Genomic DNA, 25,053 nt, shown 5'->3' with positions numbered 1-25,053 from the left:
CAATTTGGTTTCCAAGTGTATCAGCAGAATAGTTCTCTCCAGACATTCGCACTGTGTGCGGACGTGGCCTCGACATGAGCTCCCTCCCCTCCCTTATATAAATATTAATTCAGTAGAGTCAGTACTTATTGAGAAAGACTGGCTACCAGAGCTCCACCCTGGCGTCTGATTATGCTGCTTATGCTGTTTGCTCTGACGTCCTGTCTCGACAGGTCCCTGGTGTGGGTGTGGCTCATTTTTGCCAATGTTAGCCGTGGCTGCGGCTAGTTATTGACCGAAGCTGTCCCCCCTCAACGACAGCCCTGGGAGGTGAGTATCCCTCACTTACAGGTGGGGAAACTGAGGCACAGAGCGGTTACACTATTTGTCCAAAGGTCACTCAGGGAGTCAGCAATAGACTCCAGGAGTCCTGCCTCCGAATGCCCTACCTCAGCCCCTACTTAGGGTACAGAGTCCCCTAATTTCCTGGGTTGCTCTTCCCCAGTTATGGCTACAGCTGTTGATCGCTGCCTGTAACAACAACATCCAGATCCCCTGTCTAGCACTAGCTCTAGCTTTGTGGTGGTTCCACAGGTAATTAAACACCACTGAAAGCTCCTCTAGCCATGGGTGAGCATCCATTTCCTATGGAAACGTAATGGGGGGGGTAGGCCAATGGGGGTTCCTGGAAGCACCTGTTCTGAGCGACGCACAGAGGTGCAGAAGCCAAGAGGCAGCCTGAGCCTTTGCTGGTGATCACAGTTCCAAATTCCACCATATGTAAATGATCATCTTTGAAAAGACATCACTCTAAGCCAAAGCGGATGAGTCACCCCGGGGTTTCCACCAGGGCTCACTCTCAGACTGACACCGCCAGGGATTTGTGCACTTGCAAACCTGGCAGGCAAGCCCTGTTCCTGAAATGCAGGGCACCACACCTAGATCAGACCTTAGACACGTCCTTTTGGATGGGCCGCCCGGCACCTTCGATGCACCCCATTTAAAGCACCACTGCCAAGAAATCCTGTTTCATTACAGTCTGTCCCCGAGAGCTCCCAGTGCCCTCCCAGCCACGGAGAGTTCAATATCTGGACGGGGTCCAGCAGCCACAGATGGTTTTGACAAGCGTCCAGCTGTGGGCCGTCACTGCTGTGAACAATCACCACAAATCTTTTCCGACGCCCGGTGAAACCCAGCCGCTTTCTAGTAATGGAGAGCGAAGAGGCAGGAGATTCGGGGGTGGGGGGAGCAGGTCTGCCAGCTGCTGAGTGGCATTTCTCCAGCTCATTCACCAACTCCAGCAGCAGGCGGATCTTTGCCAAGACGCAGGCAGCGGGTTACCGGAATGAGGGGCCAAGCGCTTGTTTCAGATCTCCAGATGACACACCCCTGCAGTCATTCTTCCCTGAGCTACCCCCTCCCGCCCCTGCCTCGCCCCCCACTTCCATCCTGAAACCAAGGCAGCCTTAACAAGGCACAGCACTTCTATCGCTCTTTACAAACACTGTATCGATCCTTGGAACGCCCGGGGACAAAAGGAATCGTCATCCCTGTTTGACAGATGGGGAAACTGAGGCAGAAGGTAACGTCACTTGCCTGTGGTCAGAAAAGGAAACTGAGCCACAAAATGACTCAGGAAGTTCTTGTCTCTCATCTGTACACTTCTCTGCATCAGAGAACCGCAGGAGCTACTCCCAGTTCTGATCCAGCCCGCTCCACTGTGCTAGGGAGGAGGATCCTCTCCTAAAACAGCAGCCACAGTTCAGAAAAGGCCTCGAAAGGACATTATGCAGGTCCAGGCTCACGCTCTGGATGTCCCAACCTACACCACAGTAGCAACTAAAAGCCACACCCAGGACCAGAACCCCCGCCATACTAGGGGAGTCCCTGCCTCAGACAGTCTGAATAGACCTGACAAAAGGTGAGAGAAGGGAAAGATTATCAGGTCCACTTTGTAAGACAGGGCAAAGAGCGATTCAGTGACTTATTTAAAGGGTCACAGACAGAGCCAGGAATTGAACCCTGATCTTCTCAGCCCTAGTCCAGCACCTTACTCACATGGCCACCTCTCTCCTTGATGGGTGCTTTATAAATAATAATCCCTAGCTCTTACATAGCCGCTTTCACCAATAGCTTTTAAAGCACTTTACAAAGGTGGTCAGGATCATCAGCCCATTTTACAGATAAGGAAAGGGAGGCACCGAGAGGGAAAGTGGCTTGCCCAAGCACTGATTCTTTGGGGGCCCTAGCACACGCCACTCCCCCTTCATTTCTCTTTAGATCACTGCATTCACAGGACTCATGGACAGCTGATGGCTGGCTGCAGGAGGACCATGGGCGTGGGGCAGGCAGCAGGTGCGTTCTCAGGAGCATGTGCATGAGGGGTTACTGCCATAACAACAAAACCACCCCCTTCCCCTATCTGCTTCCCACTCTCCACACGACCCAGCAGCAAGGAAATTGCACCATCTCCGGCGCCGCCCGACAGCCATCGGCACGGCAAGCGCAGCTCTGGTCAGAAAAGTGATGAGGTGGCAACAGTGCCTCCTTACTCAACAGCTCTGCTTCCCCTGGGGATCCGCTCTCCCCAGCCTACCGACAAAGACGTGGGCTGGCTGTTGTTGTTGATTTTCAAGCAGCCTCTATTCCCATGAGTGCAGCTGTGTGGGATCCGCAACCAGCCCGATTCCGTTACAGCCCACGCACCATGCAAAAGAGTCGAGGCTTCAGGCTTCCCAGGCCACAATTCAGCATGTGACTCAAGCACTGCAGGCAAGGGGATGACACGTGCATTTCAAGTTGGGCATGTGCTTCCTGCATGGGTGCCGGGGGGGGAGGGGGGCGGGAGAATGTTTGTGATTGGGTGGGGAGGGCTTGGGGGTGGAAAATGGGGCGTGAACCAGAAATAACCCAGCTTGGCTCTCAGATCCCAGGCAGAGTTGTGGGGCAGTTAGGAAACATAGTTTACTCGCTAAGGGCTCGTCTTTGATATGACATCATTGAGAGGAAGGGAGATCGCGTTAGGGAACCACATGGAGACTCAAGGGATCAGTTCCCAGCTCTGCCACAAACTCCCAGGGTGGCCTTGCAAAACGGGTGGTAATAATCTTCTCTCTTGTCTCTTTGTAAGATGTTAAGGGCTTTGGGGCAAGGACTGTCTCTCGCTGGGTGTCTGAACAACACCTAGCAGATCTCCACTGGGACCTCTAGAGGAAGGTAACTGAGGCACAGAGACTTGGCCATGGCCACACAAGGAATCTGTAGCGAAGCCGGGAATTGAACCTGCGTCTCTGTTCTGTGGCGTAACCACCGGGACCCTCCTTTCTCTGTTGACTGTAGCACGTTTCAGCCTTGAAGTTCTCTTTGGAATAAACATAACCGGCCATTATTAACCAAGGAAAACTGAGCAAGGCTAAAACAACACCAGGCTCCCTACACCGAAGACTCTGCAAGGATAAACTCCTAGAGTTAAAGGGGAGCCGCTGGCCCTTGCCTTGCAGACCTCTGATGGATTACAGCCCCAGAACCACTCGCTTATTATGGCTAATAGCCGATCACAAGACTGGAGTCCCTGCAAGAAAGGTACTTTAATGAACCAGGCATTAGAAGAAGGAAGGAAGGCCAGAGGGCTCAAGAAAGATTTCTCTGAGGGGATCAGTGTTGGGAGGGGCAGCACATGCTGATCAGAGGTGGTAATAAAAGAACAGGGAGGGAGGGGCAACAGCAGCTCTACAGATAAACTCAGGTCCCACAAACTTCACCATACCATGGGGAGATGGGGCAGATCAAACTGCTCTGCTACGGGCAATCCCAAGGGCTTTAGAATAACAGTTGCCTGCAGTCCTAGGGTGGCTCTTAACACACCCCGTTGATCCGAGGATGACAGAGGCCTGTCCCGCTGCTGGGAGAATTTGGTTCGCATTAGGCTTGGGGCATCTGGGATGCCTACAGGAGCGTTGCTGGGTTTGAGGGGGATCAAGGGAACACTAGTAAGAGCTGCCAATGCGCATGATTTTATTGCAAGTCTCGTCCTACTTGGCGGTTTGTTTCCACCCCAGCTCCCAAGAGTCCTGTGAGTGTGGGCGAAAGTCAGGTCATTTACACAAAAAGGCACATTTCTAGCTCTCCTGGTCTCGGAGATGAGCTTGACAAGGTGCCGCCTAGAGGCTCAAATCCCAGAAAGCAAGTTCCAAAGAAACCCTCCCCCCATTCTAAAATGGTGGGGTTAAACCCCAATCTCCTGATTCTGGGGTCCTAACTCCCGGTTTTGGAATGTTTGGGGCTGACCATACATAACTTGTCTAGTTATCGAGCCTACTTATCCCCCGGCCCTCAACCACCTCACAGGCTGTACTGAATTTACCCTCCCAACCCCCTGGTTGCAACCCCATTTTACAGATGGGAAACTGAGGCCCAGCAACGCTTAAGTGACTGCCCAATATCACACAGGAAGACTGGGGTAGAGCAGGGACTTAGACCCATATCTCCCTTGCCTGAGAATCAGACCGACCACTGGACTCCTTGATCTCATTAAAATGTATTCTAACATGCCTAACCCACTGCCAAGTGCTATGGAAGTGCAAGCTAAGCAAGCTCCCCCCCCCCCCCCGCCCCTCCCAGACTTTTCCTGCAACCTTTCGAATTGCCAGTATCGTTTCCCTCCTCGCCCTCTTATCTGCCTGCGGGGTCTGGTAAGAGACGGCAATCGCTCTCCGGCCAGCAGCAGAAAGATCTGGCTCCAAAAAAGGGCCCCCAAAGATGATGCTGTTTGCAGGGGTTTTATCAGCTTGATCCCTGCACGACAGCTGCAAGAGCAAAAACGCACATGGCGGAGGTGGGAGGGGGAAGAACACCTTCCCACCCCCGCTCCGAGCTGCCTGTCATATTTCAGCCAAGCCAGCAAAAGTTCTTGTACTTCGGGAAAAGGAAAGAGAAAAGGGAGGCGAAAAACCCACTATCTGCTCTAGGTTTTTCTTACATCCCCCAGTCGCTTCAGTTCCCAGACCTTAGCTGGGACTTCCCTTTCCTCTCATTCTGCTCAACAGCCAACCTCGTTGCTCTGCTCAGCCAGCTAATGGAGTAAAGCACTAATCAATATTTTAAAGAAAGGAAGCTGACCCATCTGCAGTCATTATGAGAGACACACTATCCATTCCCCCCTGGGACCGAGACTGCCTGACGTACCAACACGCCTGCACCCACTCCCCACCTACACAACCTCTCGAACCCCGATGTAATAAATTGCTACATTAGAGGCTTGTCTACTGTAGTGGGTTTGCATCGAAAGAGCTACAGCCGTGAAGACATGCACAGGTGTAAAGAGAGACCTGCTGCCTCTAACCCCCCGGTAGCGCTAAGCCCACCTCAGAAATCCCCAGTGAGGGCTGGGGGGAAATTTCCAACTTAGATTGGTGTCGGAAAATCAGTTGAGTCTTTAATGAAAATTAATTTTTTTGCCAAAAGGTGTCTGTATCCGGCAGAGAACTTCGATATTTTCCCAATCAGAGACAGAATGGCTGAAAAATTTTGGCCCAAAACCTCCCAAACAAACAAAAACAAACAAAAAACCCAACAACCGAAAACCATTTTAAGGTTTTAAGTTTGGTTCTCAGCCCACACTTTTCTATTTTCTGGCAGAAAACAGGTATCTTCCACAGGAAAAAAAAAATCTTCATTTTGGGACCAGCTCTCTCCGTAAGATGGGCATGCCCTGACTTCACTGCATTAAGTACTGCCAGAAAACATTACCAGTGCTCTCCGTCCAGGGGAGGCACATTGGCCCCAAGAGCCTGCACTTCCAGCCCTGATTAGACAAAGAAATGCTCCTTTCCCCCTCCACCCACGGGCGGGAGAGCTCTGCAGAACATTAGGAAGTAGTTATTGAAGTCTGAGCATGATAGATAAGCCATCAAATAAGAGCCACACAAACAAGAGACGGTAAGACGCAGGGGCCTGGACAAAGAAAGGCTGCATTCTAGAATAACAAGGTGTTACGATCAGCGGCTGGAACGGATGACCCAAGCAGAGAAATGAAATGTGAAATGCAATAAGACGTGAAGGAGAGTTCTTTGAAGCTCAAAAGCTTGTATCTTCCGCCAACGGAAGACGATCCAATAGACGTGCTTACCTCACCTAATTTGTCTCTGCCATGAGAAATAAAATTGTTCTGCAGAAAGTCACCCAGAATTAGGGAAGTCTTGCTGCTTAAATGGGAGAGACACAGATAGGAAAACAGGAAGGATTCTAGTGGATTACAGAACTGGATATCAGGAGATCTGGGATCTGTGAGGTTATGTCTACACTACATTGTAAACCCAGGCTCAGATTCGAGTCCACACTCTCCTACTGTCCACAAACAAATCTGTCCGACTCGGGACAGCAAGCACTCAGGACCCAGGTCCTAGCATCCACCCAAGGGGATGGGTCTGAACCCGGGTCCCACTGTGACTCAGCTCCAAGCCCTGTCATTTTGTAGCGTGGACGCAGCTCAAGCCGCAGACACGAGTCAGAAGGTCTGTGTAGTCCAGTATGGATGCATTAGCATGGTTGTGAAGCCTAGGTCCAGCAACTGTAAACCAGGTTTTACCACAGATGCTCAAGCATGGACTTGGAAACACCAAATTCACAAACAGGGATCAGACAGACCCAGGTTTGCAATTCAATGTGGACATATTTTAAGTGACAGGGAACACATCTTAGGTTTTTGTGTTTGTTTTAAGATAGGGACTTCTACGGTTCCTACTGGGAAATTATGCACCTGGTTCCAGTCAAAGTTTGGTGTAAGACAAGGAGGGAAATGGAATCCCCATCACTTTACACCATGCTCTTAAACTGGACGTTTAAACTGGCAGATGAGTCGGAGGGCGCAACATTGGGTGAGCTAGAGTTAAGTTCTTTAGCTTATGCAGATGACATTGTACAACCGGCAGACACAACCAATACTCTTCTCTACCTTGGAAAAATTGGTGTAGTCCACTGGGACGGACAATAAATGGCAAGACGGCAAAGTGGCAGAGGGACAACAGATAAAGTGCTGACACACAGTAGCGGAGAAGTTGTGGAACAAGTAAAATCTCATGTACCTAGAAAGCTGGATCAGTCCTGATGGTTCCAGCCAGGATGGGGTTAAAAGAAGATGCGTCTAGCTACACAGCAGTTGATGGAATTATGGGATGATTAAATCGTTCTGTTTAGGACTAAAGTGAAAATTTAGCAAACCGGTAATACTCTACAGCAGATGGCTGTTTCATTTCATGCAGCTGCTTCCACCAGGAGGCGGTAGAGATGGGAGTGGAATGGTTTTAAGACAAATGAAGAAGTGAAGAAGGAGAGTAGGATGTGAAATCAGGATATGGGATTAGCTGTAATCGAAGAGATTACAATGGTGGGAACACTGTAGAAGACAAACAGAGGAGAGGATACCAAAGAACATTATGCAAATGCAACCAAGGTCAGTCCACCTACAGGCCGACCTAGATGGCGGGACAGCGCATGTAGGGACATGACCAGGCTGGGTTTAATGGAGGAATAAGCCACGGACAGGATCGAATGGCAACGTTGTCCTGCTCCCTGTATCGGCAAAGATGCTTTGGGATGAGAAGAACGGTCCCCACTTCCGTAATATTTAAGTGCCTCAAAATCTTTAATGTATTTACCCTCTTCAGCCCCCAGAGGGGTTGAGAAGCACTCTTAGCCCCAGTTCAGATCCTCAAAACATTGTAGGCATTGGTTGCTTTAAATGGGAGTGGGCTCTGTAATATCTTTGAGGACCTGGCCCAGAGGCATGGAGTAACTTGCCCATGCTCACACAGGAAGTCTGGGGAGATGCATCACAACCCTGGAGACAGACAGACAGGCTCTTGACTTCAAAGACCTTGATTTAAGCCATTCATGACCTTTTTTTGCTTCAATTATTCTTTTAAAATAAGACCAGCGACAAAAATCTGCCACGCTCTGCAGAGCCATACAGCCAAAAGACAGTTTTTACTTACATTTAAAAAAAAAAACAAAAAAAAAAAAAAAAAAACCTCCCCATATCTCCTCCACCATCACCCCCCTTCCCCCCCACAGTGATTTTTCCACAGCATAAACCATTAATGAAGTCTCTCTCCCTGACAAAAGTAACATCCAACCCAAAGCCATATCCTGAGGAGCAATCAAAAGAGAAAACTGGCTCTATTCAAAGGGCGCCTTTGAACGAGAAATCCGCCACTTCCTCCACCTCCCCAGACCCTCATGCATTTCCCCCTTTTCAGCTTTAATTGCTGGAGGAGTCATGTGAACAGCATGAAACTATTCACAGCACCTGCCCCTAAGGGCAACGGACTCCTGGATCTGGGCACAAGGTCTGAAGAACCAGAAAGCTAGCGAGCGGAGGGGGGAAGTGTCATTTTTGATTGCAGGCTGGGTTTCTGTGTGTGTGTGTTTGTTTTAAACAATCCTGAAAACCACTCGCTACCTGTTCCCAAAAGGCCACCCCACTGACACAAGATGAAGGGAAAACAAAGCCCTTTTTCAGATCTACAAGTTCCCTGTGTTTGCAAAGCCCGCACTTTCCCGGACTGTCTATTGCCCCATCATTTAGTGGATTACCCCATCATTTAGAAGAAAATCAAAAGCAGTGTCTCCTAGAGAGGGCATGGCTTGTTTTTCCTAAGAGTTAATAGCAGCCCATGCTAAATGCAGAGTCTAGACTAGTCTATAAGTTGGAGATAGGGGGAGGGTTGGTAGAGAAACTGGTTTCCACCCCTATTCCCACCCCCCAGCATACAGGTCATATGAGAAGTTGCGAAGTTCCCCTCCCTTCTATAACCTTAGGCTGCTTTAAAAAAAACAATATTTTTAGGAGGGGAAAAGTTCTGGAGAGGAAAAAGTAAAGTCGAGATTTCACAACAGACTAGTAATTTCTGAATGCCCAACTTGGGACATCTTAAAGTGGCCTGATTTTCAAAAAGCACCAGCATCCCACCCTCTGGCAATCAGGCTGCTTTAAGGTGTCCCTAGCTGGGCACTAAACCCTTAGCTGCTCTTTTCAAATCAGGGATGGCCAGGCGGGTATTTCGAATGAACCTGGGGTATGCAAACGTAGCATGAATTCTGCAGGGCACGCCCTAAACAAGAGCAAGGTGTCCAGCATGAGATTTGTAACCTCCTGGCTCCTCGGCGCAGGGTCAGAGAGTCTAGCAACCTACGGTCTCCTTTCTCCCCTTCCAGACTCCTGGAGTCCCACAAGTCTATTATTAAACATTGAGCACCTTTCGAGAGGGGGATCTCAAAGCACTCCATGAATATTAAGACCTCACACCCCCTACACCAGTCGCTACGCTGTAGCCTGGCTGATGTACAGATGGGGAAACGTAATGCACAGGGAAGGGTAGCTGTGTGACAACAGAACCAAGCCCCCAATGTTCCAAAGCTCAGAACCATGCTCCAACCACTAGGCTACCTGGTATCTGCATGCACACTCAACAGAACCTTGGACAGGCGAATGTACCCCACGGAATGCACCCAGTAGCCCAGGGCACTTCTATTCCATTTCTTAGAGGGCAAGTGAGGGGGTGGGGAATTCCATATGATCGGAGGCTGTGGCGTGCACCTCCCAATTTAATGATTAATCAAATCCGTGCTCCGGCCTGCTGAATTCCGGGACAGCGTGAGCAAACCAGAAAGCAGCTGGCTTTCGCATTAGTACACAGGAAACTCCAAAAAGGGCAGCAACAGGAAACTCTGAGGCTGAATGTTGCAAACTCACTTAAGTTCAATACTCCTGATATTAGTAAACTGCGGTAAGAAAATTAATCCAGAACAGAAAGGTCAGAGGTGGGATTCTCCACAATGTACCAGTAGCACAAAGGCACCAGATGGAATTTTTTTTACATGTAGAGTACTCAGCAAGTTGTGGGGGCGGGGTGTGGGGGTGCTCAAAAACAGGTGTTGCCTTAGACAGTTAAGATGCTGACTAAATACAGAGCAGGCTTATTTAAGAACCACCTTTTGGGGCCAGCGGCTGACGTGGCATTACACAGCAATTTGCAGTGAATCAGTCCTAACCACCCACCTCCAGCCAGCAGCCATGGTCAGGTGGTTACAGCAGAGACCCGAGTTCTAGTCCTGACTCTCCCATAGGGACTCCCTGGGTGAGCTTGGGCAAGTCACTTCCCCTCTCCATGCCTCAGTTTCATCCTCTGTAACGCCGGGCTGAGAGTTATTTGCCTTTCTCTTTACCACTCAAGTTTGTGAAGCTTAAATAATTAGGGTTTGCAGAGCGCATCCAGCTCCTCAGCTGTAAAGTGCTGGAGAGGGACTAACCCTTAAAAAAAATATATATAACAGTCAGGTGTCAGCTTTTATTTTGCTGCAAGTGTACTGCAGAGACGGGGGCTGCCAGTGTCACGGATGTCATAGATTTTACAGCCCTAAGGGACCCTTTAGAATGGTCTACTGTGACCCCCACACCGCCAAAGCCATAGAACCTCAACCAGTAACTTCTGCAGCTGGCCCATAAACCCCTGGTTGGGCCGCAGCATATCTTTAAAAGAGATATCCAGGAGTGATTTCAATACTTCAACTGCTGGAGAATCCACCCTGGCCCTAGCTCGGTTGCTTTGATGGTTAAGTCCCCTGCCTGTTGAAACCGTACACCTTGTTTCTTGGGGTGAATCTGTCTAGCACTGCGTCTCCTTGCGACTCCCCCCCCCTGCTTAAGGGGTCACCTCCGATCAGAGATCTCTCCCCAGCGTCACGTGGCGCAGACTCGGAAGGGGAATGAAACCTGCCCGAAGAGGACAGAACGTTTCGCTGTTGGGGCGGGAGGTGAACAAACATAAAACCAAAAGGGCTGCGTTCAACCTTCGGACTCCCCCTCCCCCCCGAGTCAGCATTTACAGAGGAAAGGCTCCGCTGATATGATATCAGGATGCCCAAGGGGTTTATTCTTGAGAGGGGGGAGGGGAGGGTCAGTGCAGGTAGGAAAAACTACTATTCACAGGTAAGCATTTCTGTGGGGCAGGTTTTCAGCCATCCTAAGGGGGTCGGTGTCAATAGACATTTAGGCCCAGATCCTCAAATATACTTCGGTGTCTAACTCCCCTTGATTTTAGCAGGAGACGGACACCTCAATACTTTAGTCAGTTCCAAAAACAGGAGTTAAAAGCAGCTTCAGATGGGTGGATCCAAGGAGCTCAAAAGGAAGTAGATGGCCAAACGCCCATTGTCTTTTAAATATCCCCCACTCTGAACCACAACAATTAGCCTGGGAATTCAATAACCATATTTTCCTAAATGTATCTCTCTCACGCAGGAGCAGAGGGAACTGACCGTGGCCTGATTTTGCACAGGGTTTCAGCTCCGAGGATGTGCATTGACTTCCAGGGGGATAGAAGCCCCCACAAGTGTTTGGCTGAACTGAGCAGGAGATGGAAAGAAAAGAGTGAAACTGACAACATGCACTAGAGCTGGCTGGAAGGGTTTGAAATTAAAATAAAGACCAGATTAGATAGACAGAGGCTGAAGTCTTCCTATTTCTGCCTCCCAGCTCATTTTTGCCAAGCTCTATGCAGAGTGCTGTGAAATGTACGAAGACCTCCTTCCTCTAACCAATCTCCTTGGTTAGTGTCACCTTCGGTGTGACATGTAATACTGGGAGGCTAAGCAGGGTTTCAGGCAGCAACATGATTTCTACATTTCACGATCACTAGGAGAGCCAGTGTTGTCCAGCAGACAGAGCACTGGACTGGGAGTCAGGAGACTTAGGTTCTACTCTGAGCTTTGCCTGTGACTTTGGGCAAGTCACTGCCCTGCTTTGCGACTCAGTTTCTCCTTTCACCCTGGGGCTATTTTGTCCAGAGGGACTGCAAGCTCTTAGAGGCAGGGACTCTTCCAATGTGTCCAGTCCCCAGCACAGCAGGGCCCCTAAATCCAGCCAAGACTTTTGTTCACGTCTTTATGCACCAAATTAGACCCACTGACTTCAATAAAGCCAGCCAGGGGAGTAAAGTTACTGACCGGACTGTGTGCAGGATCAGGTCTTTTTTTGGGAGCAGTTGTCCCCTCTCCTGGATGATCCTGCCTGCCCCACATGTAGACTTAGCCAGCTTTTGAACCTTACATTATTTCAGGAGCTATATACTTGTGCAGCAAGAGAGTCAAGGTCGTTTCAGGGTTTTCACTACAAACCCTGCCTAATTCTTAGGATTTCGTCACTCGGCTATAAAAATTCACTCAGGCCCAGAACATTGCATGCAAGAACACAGCCAGGCAGCTATTCACTGCCCTTTGAACAGTGTCTGTTAGCTAGGAAGATTTTAAAGAGTGGAGCAGAGTTTAATACACTCCCAAAATTAACCTTAAAAGTGGTTGCAACCAGCTGATCGTTAACACAAGATAGCAACTAGGGTAAAACAGAAAATGTTTTACTAGATCTGAGAAGTAGATATGTCCCCGTGGTGTAAATCAAAAGCAACTCCATTTGAGGTCTTTTGCTTACACCACTTACACACTGGGGTCACTAGCATTACGATGAAAGAGGAAAATAAGACCCAATGCATGTTGTCTTACCCTAGTCTACACTTGAAAGTCATACCAGTATGACTATCTCAGGAGGAAGGGGGGGGTAGTTATACCAGAACAAGCCTTAGCGTGCAAACAGTTACAGCGATATGAAGGTGGTTTATATTAATATAGCTCATTCACCTTCCAATCTAGGAACAGCATCTTTACCCCGCTGTAACTGCCTCCACAGTAGGGGCATTGTATGGCTTTAATTACCCAAGTATAGTTAAAGCGATACAACTTTATGGCGTCAACGGGACCTCAGCTTGTTCCGTTAGCATGTGTGCCAGAGGCAACAGGTAAACACAGAGCTTTCCACAAAGGGTTAAAAAAAAAAAATTAAGCTAACCAAAAAGGAGCTGGCAGCTGTGAGTGTGCGACTGACTGCGATGCCAGCAGGAGTCGAACGAAGGGAGTGTTCGCTTTAATATTTTGACATCGTTTGGGGGGAGGTGAGTGGGTGTTGGCATTTGCAATATCCTTAGTAATTAACCAGCGCAGCAAGGCAGTTATCGGGGTGCCCTTCAGCCTGTTTGCAGAGCAACACCAGCTTCCCGCAGCTCAGCATGACAACTAGTTTGACAACTTGGTGGAAAGTCACGCTCGGAGCTTCCCCCTCCCCGTTTTGAAATCTCTGAACCTATAAGAAGCTTTGTGGGGACTTATCTTTCCAAGGAGAAAAGAAAAACGCATCTTTGTTTCTTTTGGCATGAGAACGCCCACTGCCAAATCAATCATTAAGCCGGGGGGAGGGGGGAGGCTGTGAGAAGAGAGGCAACATGGTCCAGTGGATAAGGTGTTGGCCTGGGAGACTATAGCGCTGTAGTGTAGATATGCCCTGGGAGTCAGGGGCACTTGGGGTCTATTCCCAGGTCTACCACTATGTGACTTTGGGGCAAGACACTTCACTGCTGTGTCCCGCCTACACTAGGGGAAAGGTGGTGCTTTTACACCCAGATAGCCAACACCGGCAAGCATCTGTATGCAAGATGCTTTATTCACCCACTTAAGGGGGGCTATAGAAAGCTGGGATTCAACACAGTCAGCTGCATCGAGATAGAACTGCACCTTGTCTTTGCTACACTAGGATTCCACAAGGCGCTGGCTACTAGCGTTTGAGCATCTCTTAAGCATTAGTGAATTCATCTTCAAAACATACCCTGTAGGGCAGGTCGACCCTATTATCCCCATTGTATAGACGGGGAAACTGAGGCACTGAGCCAGTAAGCGGTTAGCCCAAGGTCACCCAGAGGGAGGCTGCAGCAGAGTAGGGAATTGAACCTACACCTCCTGCCTCTGTGTCTGGGCGTGGAGAGACAGGCGGGGTAACATTTTCCAAAGGCACCGAAGTCCCATTTTCAAAAGCAAGGTCGACACCAGAGTCCCCTTGACTTTCAACAAGACGCAGGGTGTGGCTGACAGAGATGCCATAGCGGGAACAAATACTACAGGGATGGAAGGGGTTTCCCCCTGCAGTCCACCTCTCTGAGGGACAGTAGCCAGGTCAACAGAAAAAATCCCTCTGTCAACCAAGCGCTGGCTACACTGAGGCTTCGGTTGTCTTAACAACGTCTCTCAGGGGGGTGAAGTTTTTACATCCCTGAGCAACATACCTAGGTCGACCTGAGTTCTGGGTGCAGACCGGGCCTCGGGCTCCTCCTTTACTCCTGAAAACAGGCCTTGGGCACTTCTGGAAAATGTTACCCGTGCCTTCTAAGCCCTAGTGCGCTGGGAGCCTGGAACAGGCCCACGGCCTCACAGGGTCCACCCTCCTCCATAGGGACACCTGCGGGCAGCACTGATGCACCGCGGTTCCACCCCCCGGTTCTACCCGAGGAGAAGGCTGTTGCAGGGCTACAATTCCTCCATTTCTAGAGCTACCATTTCCTCTTCATTAGAGGTCACCACCAGAGCCCCGGCCCCGCGCTGCGCAGAACGGGGAGGAAAGCAGCCCTTTGAACGTTCTGGGAAACCTGCAGGTCTGCTGCAGCTTGTTCTCTATCCACTCCTCCTCCCCCCAGCCCCACCCTTCTTTTTTGTGACTTGCCCCTACACCTTTTCCTGACAAGCCAGGACAATGGCCTCGCGCCTGTCCCTTTGTGCATGCCTCCTTTGTTCTCCTCCCCGAGGAGGCTGGCTGGCATGTCAGCGGCCAGGAGGTCGATCTCGGATCTGACCTCAGCTGGTTCAGTAGCTCGCTGGCTCTCACAAGCGGAGAAGTTGCCATGGGCTGGCTTCCTAACTCAATGATTCTTGCTCACACCCTCAGATCCGGGAACAGGTTCCTGGGGGTGGGGAGCCTTTTCCGCCTCCTTCTCCCCCCACCAACACATTTAAGGAACCCCGGATCCCCTTTCCCATGGGGCCTGCAGTACTCCCGAGGTCAATAAAAACCTCGTGTCGGCCTCGGGCAAGGGGTGGCGTGTTCGGTTTTCAATACCACCAGAGAATGATCCGAGCCCAACGGATTATCCATCTCATCCTGAGTCTTCTGCTAACCAGCCCAGCCACCAAGGCCCGCAGTTCCAGCGAGGAAAGTCACAGGGTCAGGGAATACTTCACTAGCCCACTAGCAAGTCTTCGATCCCTTTGCAAGGCAGAAGGCGTCAGAAGGGCTGGCCTTACCCTGAGGCGAACTGAGGCGGCCGCCTCAGGTGCCAGACTTTGGGGGGGGGGGGGGGGGGGCGCCACTGGGACCCAGAGTGTAGAAAATGGTGTCTGCTGCTGGTGCATCTGGATTCTCTCTGCTCAAGATGCACAGAGATGGGGGAGTGCTGTGCTGGAGGAAGGAGGGCACAAGAGACAGAACAGGCAGGCAGGAGAAAAGGTGAGAGGGAATCACAGAAAGCAGCAGGAGCTGCAGGGAGAGAGAGGAGGAGGAAACGCTTACGAGCACCCTAGGAGCCTGGACTGATTAACCCCAGCTTCTCAGGGAGCTTCCTGCTGCTTCCCTGGACCCACTTGAGGAGAACAGGCAGTCAACTTAAGTGGTAGGAGCCAGTTAGGCCCTTAAGACGCTGATATCTTCCCTCACTCAGGCGCTGCTACCAGCCTGCTTATTTGTCCCCTTCAATAGAGTGTTGAGAGCCACTCTAGCTGGCACAGAACAGCAGCCATGAGTGAAAGAAGAAAACGTCCCTCTGGGGCAGCTTTCAGAAAAAGCAAAAAAGCAAAAAGGAAGCTTTTCCATCTAAGCAGGAAGGAGCTCTCCTGAGATACAGAGACGCAAATGTTCACGGTGAGCCTTCTGGCCCCAGTGAGGAGTGAGTGGTGCGGAGATGCCTGATCTTCCAGTTAGTCAGAGCGCAGGTGACCGGGAAGCTACTGCAGCATCCATATCTCCATCTCAAATGGATGTAACCATGCACAGTCCTGAAGAAAAGCGTGGATCAGAGAAGAGTGCGGTGGAGGTCCATGGAAACAGCTGCTGCTGAGTTTAGTTCCTTAAGTCTAGATGATCCAGGACCGTGGACCCACTTGAGCAGTAGCCTGAGGGACTTCCTTGTACTGCATGGACCATAGCAAGTGAAAAACTTCACGTTCCCCAAAGACAATGAAAATAGAAGTTTCCATCCAACACATTACTGGCATGAAATCCCCAATGGTGACAAAGTGGAGAGGCCATGGCTTATGTACTCAAAAACCCAGAATGCTGCATACTGGTTTTGTTGCAAACTCTTCCAGTCTAATGTTCCAGCCACACTGGGTTCTACAGGAACAAAGGACTGGAAAAATCTGGCTAGAAATCTGGCATGCCATGAGAAGGCAGCAAATCACCAGAGAGCATTCCATAGGTGGAAGAGCTTGAGATGAGACTAAGGTTAAAGGCCACCAGAGATGATCAGCATCAAGAGAAGATTGCATCAGAGTCTCTTTCCTGGCAAAGTGTTCTGAAAAGGCTCATTGCCATGGTGAGAATGCTTGCTCCCCAAAACTTAGCCCTGCGTGGCACTTCAGATCAGCTGTGTGCGCCAAACCATGGAAACCTCCTTAAAAGTGTGGAGCTGATGGCGGAGTTTGATGCTGTATCCAGGAACATCTAAGAAGAGTCATCACCCAAGAAGCATGCACACACCACGACCTTGGAAAAACAATTCAAAATGAGATTGTACAGTTCTGGGAACAAAAGTCAAACAGAAGATTGGGGCAGCTCTGAAGTCAGCAAGATATTACTCTGTTATTCTGGACTGCCCACCTGACATCAGCCATATGGAACAAATGACTTTAATGATGCGTTTTGTAACAACAACAGAACCTCGTGAAAATGTCCCTGCAATGGTGACGGTCCGAGAGCATTTTCTAGAATTTATTGACATTGTCACACCAGCTCCTGTAGTATCATCAAACATGCGTCTTAAAAAGCTGGAAGAGACAGGAATTGCGATAGCTGACAGGAGAGGTCAGGGCTACGATAATGGAGCCAACATGAGGGGAAAGAACAGAGGAGAGCAGACACGGATCCGAGAGTTAAACCCTCGAGCTTTTTCTTGTCCCATGGAATTCTCATTCACTGAGCTTGGTGGTCAGTGATGCAGCATCAGCTTCTTGTGAGGCTGCTGAATTTTTTAATGTAATTCAAAGCATCTATGTATTTTTCTCTGCATCAACTCATCAATGGCAAATTTTGAAGCAACATCTGGGAACATCCTCTCTGATACCGAAACCACCAAATGCCACACGATGGGAAAGTCAAGTGGAGGCGATAAAGCCTATCAAACACCAACTTGGGAAGATAGATGATGCCTTAGTTGCCATTATGGAGGATAATGCTTTGACAGGAACTGTTCGTGTGAGAACAGTGGCAGAGGGAAATGGAATCACCAGAAACATACATAACTTCACATTTCTGTGTGGCTTAGTGTTGTGGCACGACATACTGTTTGAAATAAATGTTGTAAGCAAGAGACTCCAAAGTGTTGACCTTGATATATCTGGAGCAATGGAACAACTGGACAAAGCAAAGTCATACCTACAGTCTTACCGGTCAGATGAGGGATTCAAAACGTTCTGAAGAGTGCACAGAAGTTGGCAGAGGAACTTCACACTGAAGCTATTTTCCCACCCATTCAAGACTACAAGAGTCACCGAAGAAGACGACGACATTTTGATTACGAGGCACGGGATAATCCCATAAGAGACCCCAAACAACAATTCGAAGTTCAATTCTTTAACCAGGTGCTAGATTGTGCAATACAGTCAGCTGAAGAACGTTTCATGCAGCTCAAGGAACACAGCAGTATATTCGGGTTGTTGTAGGATATTCCAAAACTCCTCACTAAACCTGAAGAAGACCTGCACCAGCAATGCAGGGCACGAGAGACCGTGCTGACACATGAGGACATGCACGATACTGATGCAAGTGATTTAGGTGATGAACTGAAAGCCCTTTCAAGATACATTTCAGCAGGATCAATTCCAAAGGCTGTTCTGGAATATAAGTGCACAAATAAGATGGCCACCCTCTTTCCAACTGCTTTTGTTGCTCTGCCTATACTTCTAATACTTCCTGTAACAGTTGCCAGTGGAGAACGCAGCTTCTCCAAGCTGAAGTTAATAAAAATACATCTACGCTCCACAAGGACACAGGAGAGGCTGGTCGGCCTTGCAACCACCTCAACAGAGCATGAGCTGGTCCAGACTATGGACCTTCAGGAAGCAGTTCAATCTTTGCAACCAAGGAGGCAGGGAAAGCCCCATTTTGACTATTCAAACAGATAAAAATGCCAGTGTCTACTATGCAGACAAGAAAAGTTACCTTTGTTGTTCAGGCACTTGAAAGTTAAGTGTTACTTAAAATTTTTGAACAAGGCACTCTAAGTTGTTAGCTCTCCTTTATTGGGATAGGTAGCAGAGCTGTACCATGAGAGGATTAGAACAGGAAGAAGGTAGAATTAAGACCTTTCAAAGTTTTGGCCCAAGCCAGGGGGCATCATTTGAGCTCCCCACCTCAGGTGCCAAAATGTTGTGGGCCGGCGCTGGGCATCAGTAGCGAGACCTTACGGGGGTGGAAGGATTAAATTCGGCCGCACGGGGGGGGGGGGGCCTCAGGAAGATCATTCAGACTCCTGTTTTACTAGAACTCGGCCACTCCATATATTTAAGCCACATGCAGCACTGTAGTCTCTGAGCAGCTATTTGAAACTCAGATAAATTATTGGTCTCCCTAAGCACCGCCTGAGTCCTTGGCGCTTGTCAGACGGGGCACGCATCCACAGCATGCCGGGAACAGACTAGTTTACAGGCAGCTTTGTCTGCCTCGCCCTGCACCTGTAAAACCCCTGAGGTTACAGACAGACTAACCAGCTACAGCATCTTCACAGGTGGGAGGGAAGTTTCACCAAGGAAGCCAGGGGCTCGGTTCACGCTTGTACAGCACCCAGCACACTGAGGCGCAACCTGGCTGAGGCCCCTAGGCGCTCCTGCAATATCAGATGTTAAATTGTACGAGTTCCCTTCACGAACACAAATGCATTCCCTTTCCTGTGGGGCTGGCTGGCAAGCGCTCAGCTCCCTCTTGGGCACAGAGACGCAAAGGAGGGCTAAGTTATCCTCCTTCTACAGACAGGGATCTAAGACCCAGAGAGATGCAGTGACTTGCTCAAGGTCACCCAGGTCTCCCAAGTCACAGGCCAAATGCCTTAGCCCCCAGGGCAGCCTCCACCTGTAGGCCAGCCCTGATGGAGCAGATTTTCAGAAAAGTTCAGCACCCACGAGTGGGGCCACATGTTCAGAAGTCCCCATCAGCCACCCTGCAGAGAGCGCCTCTGAAAGTCTGGCCCTTGGAGTGGAACCGTTCGTACAAATGACGTTGGGGGCGGGGGGAGGAAAAAAAAGTAACAATGCATGAAACAAGGCTTCAGGTAGACAGAGGTAGAGATTTTTCAAAGGCACAAGAAGGAAGTTGAGTGCTCAACTCCCATGGACAGTCAATGGGAGTTGGGCGTGTAACTATTCTTTTGTGCCTTTGAAAAAATCTCCCACAGAAATACTTGTCAGACTCTGACCTTACATATGGATCTCCATTGCTGCTCACATTTGGTACAGTGACTTTTGGAGGGGGCCGGGGCCGGGGGGGAAGCAGTGTCTCAGGTTTCTCTCCTGGGGGGTACAGCACCCTGTCCTTCCCCCCCACACACACACACACTTTCTTAAGAAAAGAGGTTGGGGGAGGCAATTGCTTAGTCAAGGTTAACGTAATGCTAAATGCGATTGTGTGCCCGGGCTGGCTGGTGTAACAGCAAGCAGAGTTACTCCCACCAGCAACCTGAGAGTAGCTCATTTGCAAATGCAAAGGAGCCCCAAACCAGCACCTGTCTCCTGCTGGATTTTCCAAAAGATGAGACAATGCACGGAAACCAGAATATAAAGACGACAAGCAGACAACCCACACCCAGGCTCGTCTGTCACCCCTCCCGATAGCGTTTATGTCTGGCCGTCAGGATGAGAAGCCGTCTGTTGGAGTTTTACAAGACTAACTAGAACCCTGGCATTTTTTGCAAATGCGCAAGAACACTGAATAAAATGAAAGACAAAAATGTATGAAACAAAATAATCTTGCCCCCCAACTGCAGGGCCTGTCCCACGGGGCTGGGCTCCGCTGCCCGCTCCAGGCATTGTGACCTGGCACACTGGGGGCAGCGCCATTTGCATTCAGACCAGCCACACCTCCATCACGACGGGGACAGCCAAGCCAGATCTGAGCAAGTGGCGTTGCAACCTGGCACACGAGGTCGCAGCACTGCCCGCTCACATCTGGTCTGGCTGTCCCTTGGATATCATGACGGAGGGGCAGCTGGGCCAAACCTAAATGGTGCGGCGACCCTGGGCACCAGGTCCCAAAGCCTATAGCTGGGAACCAGGACAGCAGCTGCCTCTGTGGGGCAGAGTGAATGTGCCCCACACTCACAATACCCCCCAGGGATGGACTCGACCCCCTCATCCGCCAAACCCTCCCACCTCTGCAGGGGCAGAACACTACTTCCCCCCCTCCCCACATGGAGCCAAACAACAAAATCCCCAGAAAATTAGGAAAAACAGAAGTGATTTCATGGGGCTCTACCTATAACTAGACTGTACAAACCATCAGAAAAAACAGGGAAGAGGAAAGTTACATTCCACACCCAAGAGTTGCTTAAAAAGAGAAGCATCTGCAGAATTAGGGCAGAAGTGCCTGTTGCTTTGGGTCGGATTCTGTAATGCTCTACACCTTGCATAGAGCTTTACCCCGAAGTACAGTGGGAGTCACATTTATTATTTGTCCCGAGACAGCACCTGGCAGCCCCTGCCCGAAGAACTCCCACTCGAAATGGGCCAGGCAAAGGGGAGGGATATTATCTCCCCTTCACAGCTAGAGAACAGAGACCCAGAAAAAAGAAGAGATTTGCTCCAGGCAACGCTGGCAGAGCTAGGAATTGAACCCAGGTTTCTCAAGCTCCAGGCTAGTGTCTTAACCGCACTGTAGTTGCAAGCTTCACGGGTGCCTTCGCATAGCGATCAGAATCCTCATGATCTGAGCTGGAAGCAGGGGGGAAGCTTGCAATGGTCAAACACTTCAAAGGGGACTTTATAGGAGGAAATTAGCTACTCTATGGAAATCAGCTCCCATTTTTATATCCCCAACCCCATTCGGACTTATTTCAAAGGCAGCCTTGCTGCGCTCTGTCCAAGGGATGGAGAAGATGCAGCAGGTCCCGCCGGAGCTCAGGCAAGCCTTGTGCTGTGTATGAACACAGCAGCACCAGACATCTGATGTTATACCATGAACTGTCCTGGGCTTCCAGCGACCACGGCTCGCCCTCCCCACTCATTTGACCGTGACCCCGTGCAACCCACGCGCCAGTTCTCTTGGTTACTATGTCAGGGGGAAACCCTGCCCACCCCACCCATATGCATCCCTCGAGAGTCAACAGCATCCAAGCCAGATCCCTACAAAGCAGGAGGAATAGCCTGCGTAACTCAAATGCTCCCCACTCTGGGTTACCGGGCAGACTGCGCCAGGAGATGCTGCCAAATGCCCTCTTAAGCCAATGCTTAAGTGCTATCCAGGACACCAGCCAAGGTGTACTATCCTCTGCCTCCCCCCAACCACACATAGGAAAACAAGGTGTGGGGGGGATGGGGCAGGGGGCGGAAATCAGACAGGCACTTAGAGAATCAAGGAACTGCACAAGGGGAAAGATAAGACTTTGCTTTTGTCCTTGGCTAGAGTTACTGGCAGTGGGCTGAAATAAGTCTTGCGTGATAAATGGTCCAGATTATTCCTGGTATTTGGACTGCGCACAGAAGCATGCAGGGCTCTAGGAGTGTAACAGGGAGGGATGCTCTCGCAGCGACCTCAAGTCAGGAGGCTGGGGCTGCGTCCCCAGCTCTGGCAATGACTCAGTGGAAGTCACGGCTGACCCGGTTTTAGGAAATGCTACAGCTCGGGAGTGGTGCCTATGAAAAGCTGGTTTCAGACCGTGAGCCGCCGATCCTCTTGGGGGAGGGACAGCAACCACTCAGGAGTTTGAGGCTTTGTTCTCTACGGGGCAGGGACCAGCTTTTTGTTCTGTGTTTGTACAGCACCTAGCGCAGTGGAGACCTGGTCCACACCGAGGGCTCCTAGGTGCTGCAGTGATTAATTAGCCTCTGTGATGCTGGTAGGTCTCCCGGCCATGAAGGAATCTTCAAAAAAGGATTTACGTTACATTTTTTAAAAAACTCTGTATCTTAACTCTCAAGGGGGAAAAATAAACAAACTCAAGCTGGCGTGGAGAACTAGAGAGCAGGGGCGAAGGAAGTCATAAAGTACTCGCTGTCAGTAACTCCTCCGGGGACGGCACCCCCAGCAGTGCAGCAAAACTGTACCGTACATCCTGCTAACAATCACTGTTTACATTCCTTCTGCTCCTTCCCAGCGAGCAGGGCTGCTCCCCATCAGCTGGGGCTGGAGCCCAGTCAAAAGCCGGCGCTGGAGGGAGGCCAAACGGAGCTCCCGGCCAAAGGCTTCGCTGAGAAACCTCTGGCGGAGGTCCAGAGGCCGACACATTTGCTTTCTGACATGCTCAGCTGTGGGGGAAAAGGGCTTTCCCCAAACCAGGCGGGTCTGTAGCACTCTCCTCCGCCCACAGAACGGGCACGCCAGGGCCAAAAGCTTCAGAACAGGGATGCCGGGAAGCTCTTGGAATTGTACAGTGCTTTGAAGGACAGAGCTCGCCATGCCCAGCCCAGACAGGAAAACAGGGCAGCAGTGGAGAGCTTCTGGCTGGGATGGTCAAATGAGCCCAAGGGAATTAAGCACTTAAGTCCCTTGAGGGCTCTTGAAAAAAATCTTAACCTCTGCTCCCTGGATCTGGTTTTGCCACCGCTGGCCAGACCAGTGCCCTTGCATGGCCAGCAGCCCTGTTCTCATGCACAGTGAGGTGGCATCTGCACCAGCTCATGCCCCGTAAGGTCCACCACTGGAGCTGTACCCAGGGGAGCAGATTTAATTTGCAGTGCTCCCTGGCATTTTAAAGTCTTGGTGCTACCTTGGCTTCCTCTAAGTGGGGTTACACAACACAGTGCTAAAGCGGCCAGCAGCCTGTCTACACTTGTGTTCCCACACCTGCCACCACTGGTAGAACTGGACATTGCTACAACAATGGTGGCATTGCCCGCAACTGAGTAGACCCCCAAGGTTCCCGCTTCCCCAAAAGAAAACAAAAAAACCCAAACAAACAAAAAGCATCAACACAGCCTGAGGTAAGATTTAAAAAAAAAGGGGGGGGGGCAATTTGTCTTCTATTTGTGAGTCTTTCAGAGTCACGTTTTCCAGCTTTTGTCTGCAACCACAAAGGCTAGAAACATACTTTACTGTAAAACGAAAACAGTCTCACTCTAATCACATGACTCCAGGAGCTGCATCTCGAAGAGAAACGCCAAATATCACAAGACTTGGGTTAAAAAAGCCACAGGCGTTGGCAAGCTCCGTCAACCTAAACAGTCACAGATTTTCTGGCCCAGCATAGTGTTAAATTAAGAACCGCAAACTTTCAACCTGTTAACAAATCAACCTGTTAACCATCAAACAAATACCCCAGGTAACAAGCTGCCATGTTGGTCACTTTCAGTCTAACATTAGCTTCCAAAAGCTGTGAGAGGCACACCAGACTTTGTGATCTTGCTGTCCCAAGAGCAGGGTTTTGGCAGTAACCGTGTGACAAAACAGGAAGATCACAGCTGCTGTATTTAAAAGCTTTTTCCACAGATAAAAAGATTCCGTCCCCCCACTCTCTATTTACAGGAAGTACAAAAGAAGCCACATTAAGAAGATACATATCAGCCAGAGGAAGGTGTAAATAAGAGCTCAAGAAGACAACACAAGAAGAATTAATATATTTAAAAAAAAACAAAACCACATGTACATTAGAGATATGAAAGGATCAGCAGAGTTTTGGAAAGTGAGTGTGTAGACCGACTGTAACCATGCTCATAGTAATACTTCAAGGAGGCAGTGCGCACTAGCAGATAGAGCACTAGACAGACTCCGAGAATAGAGAGGGTTTTTAAATCCCAGCACTGTCCCTGACCTGTTGTGTGACCCTTAAGACAAGTCACTTCCCTCTCTCTGTGCCTCAGGAGTTTCCCCTCCCCACTCTGACCATCTTCTCTTCTTAATCTGCAGACTCATTGGGGCCAAAAAATGTCTTGCATGCATGTACAGTGCCTAGCATGGGGGGACCCAAACCTCAGCTGGGGCCTCTAGGTGCTACTGCGACACAAACATAGTAAGAGACCATCTAGGTCAGAGGAAGTGGAAAGAGAGGAAGACTCCATTTAAGCCAGTCTCAAGGAGTTTCTTTTTAGGCTCCAACTATTTAAAATTGATCAGATCCTGGAAAAAAGGGCTAGTTCCACCAAAATGTTAAGCGATGGGAGGATGAAAATGCTATATAATAGACAAAACTGAACAGACACACTGTTTCAATCAGCAGCCCTGTTATTTTTCTGAGTCGGAAAGAGGCATTGTACCGTTACGGAAATAGACACACCAGGGCTCCTGATCCTTCTAGCAAACACTTTCTCTGCAAGTATTGCTCTGACTGACCCAGGCGTGCCCACACGCAGCACCCTGGAGCGATCTCAAATGCTGGGCACCCTTGCCAGCTGTTCCCCTGGAGCGGTTTCTCTTCCCTTGGTTGGCCAGGGACCCCAAAATAAAAGGGCATAGCCAATAAAAAAAAAAAGTCACCCCAAAAGCAGCACATAAACCTCCTTTTGCTCCCCCCTTTTTCCCCACTCCATCTGGATTCCATCTGCTGCTACTGTCTGCGTAGCATCCCCTCCCCCCAGCCCTAAACTCAGATGGTACTTAAACACATACATCAAAGGAGCCTCTGTGTGTCTGGGGAGCCCTGCTTTAAGCACATTTCCTTCTATTAGCCAAAGGCTTACGGATTCAATACCCAGCTCTAGCCAATCACCAAGGGGGGGGGGAATGAATGAGAGGAGAGAGAATCTTTGCTTCCCCAGAGCGAGGCTTGGCAAACAAGGAGCAGGGGACCC

General features: G+C 49.9%; 1 protein-coding gene across 1 annotated transcript in view; it reads right to left on the bottom strand.

Annotated features, from left to right (window-relative positions):
* ARID3A (AT-rich interaction domain 3A) overlaps positions 1–25,053 on the bottom strand; it is a 100,317-nt gene that overhangs the window by 53,029 nt on the left and 22,235 nt on the right. The window lies entirely within an intron of this gene.

This window comes from Caretta caretta, chromosome 25 (genome assembly GCF_965140235.1).
Source record: "Caretta caretta isolate rCarCar2 chromosome 25, rCarCar1.hap1, whole genome shotgun sequence".
Classification (NCBI taxonomy): Eukaryota; Metazoa; Chordata; order Testudines; family Cheloniidae; genus Caretta; species Caretta caretta.
The sequence above is the reverse complement of the archived record's forward strand: the minus strand, read 5'-3'. Positions and strand labels throughout refer to the sequence as shown.